Raw genomic sequence first — 5,944 nt, forward strand, 5'->3', positions numbered from 1 at the left:
GGACTTCACCATGTTTCATTGAAATTTACAGCTGTGTGTCATCCGCATAGTGTCAGGACCCGGTTACAAACCCGGGTCTCCGGAGTGAGAAACAGTCACTTAACCAACTGAGCCACGAATAGTCGGCAGAACCCAGAAGATGAGGCAGACACAGCAGTACTTGAGACGGTGTATTTAATGAAGTAAAAAGTGAAGTTCTTCAGGAAAACATGTAACTCCACAACCTCAAAAGGAATCCTACCAGAACAAAGGTAATCCTCCAAGACAAAAAAGGTAAATCCACAAGGTGGAAGGTAAAGCACAAAAAGCCTCAAAAGATACTCAAAAAACAAACAAGAACAAAAAAAACAGAATTCCACAAGAGAGTCCACCGGGATCAACAAGAGTTCTCAGAGTACTAGGGCTGGGTGCTAACATACAAACACAGAGCAAAGAACAGAGGAAAACAACGGGTTTAAATACAATCAGGGGAAACGAGGCACAGGTGCAAATAATAATGGGGATCAAGGGAAAACAAAAGGTCAAAAGGCACAATGGGGGCATCTAGTGACCAAAAACCGGAAAACAACCCTGGCCAAATCCTGACACATATGTTGCATTTTCACCATTTAGATAAGCATCTTTGTGTCAAAAAGTTTAAGAAATTGCATATAATGTTGCCATCACTTTGTAGCACAGATCGTTGGATGAAATACAAACTAACCTTGCTTGTTCTCTGTAATAGCTATTTTAAATTGGAAAACATAGTTTGATTACCAAGATTCTAATATTTTGAAGGGTATAAGACACTTGCATTTTCAAGAATGTTTAATGTTACGAAGTTGTATTTTTAGTTGTCACTTTGAAATTTCCCCTGATGTTGGTCCCTGTACGGGGATCGCAGCAATAATTAAGATCCCTGTTTTGATCCTGGATTTTGGCATTAGTTGTTGTTCTTTCTTTATGTTCTGCTTTGGCTACAAGGAAACTGCCCACAGCTTTGTGCTCCATAGCCAGCGGCTGTTTAGCTCAGTTGGTTAGAGTGAGGTGTTAAAAATGTCAATGGTGTGGGTTCAATCCCCGTACTGGCAGTGAGGTACAATTTGAGTGTAAAAATTGTGAGTCACATGCGTGTATATCGTCAAGGGTGCCACAGAACTTATTTTTGTGGCTTCCCGAAATGATTAAGATGGGAGAGCGTTAGACTGAAGATCTAAAGGTCCGTGTTTCGATCCTCGGTTTCGGCATTAGTTGTTGTTCGTTCTTCATGCTTTGCTTTGGCTTCAAGGAAACTGCCCACAGCTTTGTTTGTGGGCCTCAATCGTGTGTGCTTTGTTGCTCCTCTGAAAGTAAGTTATGTCTTTCTTTTTCATCTGACATTGTGACATCAATGTTACATGAAAGTTGCTTGTCATTGTTACATGACTGTAGGTTGTCGTAAGACAAGGCTGCATGAAGTGTGAACTGGAGCGTTCTTGGATCCACCAAAAAATGTGTTTTTGGAGAATGCGGGCATCGATCCCACTACCTCTCGCATGCTAGGCAAGCACTCTACCATTTGAGCTAATTCCCCAGCCGGTAGCATTTGCTACAAGGAGCAACCAAGAGTGTACAATCTTGTCAGTCTATGATGTTGGTGGACTTGTTAGTTTACGTGTCAGCACTTGCAGAGGCTCGGTGCATCTCAACAATTGTGCGCCATAGCCAGCGGCTGGTTGGCTTAGTTGGTTAGAGCTTGGTGTTAAGAACTCCAATTGTGTGGGTTCAATCCGAGTACTGGCCATGCGGTACATATGACGTGTTAATTTGTGACTCACATGCGTGTGTATTGTCAAGAGTGCCACAGAAATAAGTTCAGCTTCTTGCAGAAATATCTCAGTTGGGAGAGAATAAGACGGAAGATTTGAAGATCCCTGGTTTGATCCCGGGTGTCGGCATTAGTTGTTGTTCTTTCTTTATGCTCTGCTTTGGCTTCAAGGAAACTGCCCACAGCTTTGTTTGTGGGCCTCAATGGTGTGTGCTACACTGCTCCTCTGAAAGTAAGTAACGTCTTTCTTTTTCATCTGACATTGTGACATCACTGTTACATGAAAGTTGCTTGTCATTGTTACATGACAGTAGGTTGTCGTAAGACAAGGCTGCATGAAGTGGAAAATTGAGATTTCTTGGGTCCACCAAAACAAAGTGTTTTTGGAGAATGCGGGCATCGATGCCTCTACCTCTCGCATGATAAGCAAGCACTCTACTATTTCATCTAATTCCCCAGCCGTTTGGAATTGCCACAAGGAGCAACCAAGAGGGTCCAGTCTTGTCAGGCTAGGCTGTTGGTGGACTTGTTAGTTTACGCGCCAGCACTTGCAGAGGCTTGGTGCATCTCAACAATTGTGCGCCCTAGCCTATGGCCGGTTAGCTCAGTATGTTAGACTCCTCGCCCTTCCCCTGTAAGTACACCAGCAGCTCAGCCAATCGCACTGCAGTAGGCACGCTCAGGTTCCTGAACTGTAGAATTAGACAAGCATCCAATCACAAGTGTCCAGTCAACTGTCCAATTAACCATAATGCTTTGATGGATCTGTAATAAGGCCTTCATCCTGACTTATTATTGCCCAGTATTCCCTAGAATCACAAAATACAACACAACAAATTGCAAAGACTGAAATATTGTCAATTGCATGACCATGTAGAGCTAGATATGTAAAGGCCTAGAGGGTAAGGGTGGTCTGGCGAAAGTGATGTAAAGCTGTGTGCACCCTGTAGTGAACCTAAATCCCTTCAGAGAGTCAGCATACTCACTAGGCTACTTAACCTCTGGGCCTCCTTGTCAGTAAGTATTTGAGGGTTGGTCCTGTTGAGCTGCAGCACCAGCCTGCCCACCAGCTCAGTGTGCATCCTCTGGTCTAAACACAGGAACTTGGAGTTCCTTTTTAGCTGCTTATGGTAGCTGTCTGAGCCTTACCAGGGAGCTGGGGAATACAGGAAAAAAGGTACAAAGAACACACATTTGGGCAGCACCTTAATTAGAAGATATATAAACTCTGCCAAAAAAATATGTCCTCTCACTGTCAACTGCGTTTATTTTCAGCAAACTTAACGTGTACATATTTGTAAGAACATAACAAGATTCAACAACTGAGACATAAACTGAACAAGTTACACAGACATGTGACTAACAGAAATGGAATAACGTGCCCCTGAACAAAGGGACACAAAAGTAAGAGTCAGTATCTGGTGTGGTCACCAGCTGCATTAAGTACTGCAGTGCATCTCCTCCTCATGGACTGCACCCGATTTGCCAGTTCTTGCTGTGAGATGTTACCCCACTCTTCCACCAAGGCACTTGCAAGTCCCAGGACATTTCTGGGGGAATGGCCCTAGCCCTCACCCTCCGATCCAATAGGTCCCAGACGTGCTCAATGGGATTGAGTGAAGTGAAGAGCATTTTTTGCGAGGACAATCAGCTGTCCGTCCTGTAGCACTTTCTTAGGCGTCTCACAGTATGTACATTGCAATTTATTGCCCTGGCCACATCTGTAGTCCTCATGCCTCCTTGCAGCGTGCTGACGGCACGTTCACACAGATGAGCTGGGACACTGGGTATCTTTCTTTTTTGTGTTTTTCAGAATAAGTAGAAAGGTCCTACGTTTTCATAACTGTGACCTTAATTGCCTACCTTCTGTAAGCTGTTAGTGTCTTAACGACCGTTCCACAGGTGCATGGTCATTGATTGTTTCTGGTTCATTGAACAAGCATGGGAAACAGTGTTTAAACCTTTTACAATGAAGATCTGTGAAGTTATTTGGATTTTTACTAATTATCTTTGAAAGACAGGGTCCTGATTTGATTAATGTTTAGCCTATATAGGCCTACTAAAATGTCAATCTCATTCACAGTACTTGTGATTATTTTGGATCTACTTTCATGTTGGTAAAACAATGAAGTTAAATACAACCAATACTTTCGTTTGAGTTGTTGTAGATTGAGAAGGTCAGCATACAACAGGTTCCGGGTGGTGAGAAGACATTGTGGACAGTTGTGACAGATTGTACTCTGCAGCTCATGATTCACCCATAAATCAAAAGCCGCAAAAGCTATATTCAAATTCAATAACCTGCCATGGAAGAAAACGGATGCCTCTTCGCCGCCAATGACTGCCTCTTTGCTAACTTCCTCCTCTCCCTAATTTGACGCTCTTCCCGTGATGACAGCACACCCGGCCGAACACCCCGGCCCCACTGTAGTGGTGCACTAATGACTATTAATACGTCACTGACTGAGGTCTAAACTATGCAAGAATGTGTACCTACACTGTAATTACACTGTAGCCTACCTACCTATGTAACTTATATATGTTTTATATGGCACCCACACAAGTATAATATTGAGTCTCTTGGAACACTCAAAAATAGTCTGTTCATTGATTGGTTGTTTTATTGACGGTAAACCTTTCATCCTAACTTGGTGACTGACTATTTTGGTTCGATTAGATTATTTTGGTAAAAACTCCTTTACAATCGTATTCCTAACTGATGATCATGCAAGGTTCTGCCACATCTTTGTTCATTGATTGGAAAAGTTTAAGGACATATCATTTATTACATGATTAATTGTCAATCCATCTGCAGTGGGACTAATCAACTTGCACAATGTACCATCATTGTCAGTAGGCTATAGGAAAATTTTAAAAAGTATCATAAAATTCCCTTCACATTCCAATAGTACAGAGTAACATGTTAGAGTTATTTATACCATGAAGTACCATCCCATATTGTACACAACAGGATTGAGAAATGTAGGCCTACACATGCTAACCCTTGATCCATCAAAGCAGAAGCATCAAACATTTAAAAAAATGCTGAATACTGTACAACATGATTCTTTCCAGAATCATAATTACTAGAGTTCATGGCTCAGAGATACAGGACATTCCATTTCAGAACTGAAATATTTACTGTGCACATGTTTATTACTATTGTACATTTCCAGGAGGAACACTGTGAAATCAGGCAGCAACATAATAAGTGATTCCTATGGAAGAAAGACAGTTCTCCCCTGTAAGCGCAACTTTCCGCTTAGGGCAGTGTCCAGAGGGATAGGGTCTGCGTTTAAGGCACATGTCTGATGCACCCTAGAAATGCTGCCTTGTCACTGAATGGTCTACTGCAGGTCAATGTCAAATGACTAATAAATGGTCATGTGGTCATTGAGTCCGGCGATATTCATTGATGCCTGCTTAATAATGGCATAGGCTTGGTAACAATTCAGGTGGTTCTCTTTCCTTTTGGATATAGTTTCCAGCTGGTTGATGTTCAGTTTATCCATGACCCTGAGGTCTATGTTCAGTCACTTCCTGGTTGTGACCTCACACGGATATGACCCGTACGGGGCGCTCCTTGACATAGAGGGGGTGTCGACACATCCTGTAGGGCTTCCCCAGAAGTGGAGATACACTGTCCTCCTGTTCTCCATACTGCCTGACCAGGCCTGAGCCTGGGGGTACCACTTGGTTCTGAACCTGGCCCGTGGTCCGAGGTGGACCTGGATACTGGGTTGGGATAGGGTTTTGAAGTAGGCCTGGATTGTGTGGCAGACCTGGGTTGTGGTAGAGGCCTGAGATGTGTGGGAGGATGGGCTGGTTGTAGCCTCTGCAGGGAAGAGGAGCTGAGTTGAGGGCTGGGCCAGTGGGGGAGGCGTGGACTGGACCAGTCAGAGCATAGGGGTACTGATGATACCTGTAGAGAGGACAGACACAGAGACATTGAGCTTTGCAAGGCAGACAAGCATGCACTCACGCATGCATGCACGCAGGCACACACACACACACACACACACACACACACACACACACACACACACACACACACACACACACACACACACACACACACACACACACACACACACACACACACACACACACACACACACACACACACACACACACACACACACACAGTCCTCACCAGCT

The 5,944-nt window shown here is 43.7% G+C and overlaps 1 pseudogene; it reads right to left on the reverse strand.

Moving 5' to 3' along the window:
• Positions 1 to 4,702: 4,702 nt before the first annotated feature.
• The window catches only part of LOC124031685, a 6,805-nt pseudogene continuing 5,563 nt past the window's right edge, over positions 4,703 to 5,944 (reverse strand).

This window comes from Oncorhynchus gorbuscha, linkage group LG03, assembly GCF_021184085.1.
Source record: "Oncorhynchus gorbuscha isolate QuinsamMale2020 ecotype Even-year linkage group LG03, OgorEven_v1.0, whole genome shotgun sequence".
Lineage (NCBI taxonomy): Eukaryota > Metazoa > Chordata > Actinopteri > Salmoniformes > Salmonidae > Oncorhynchus > Oncorhynchus gorbuscha.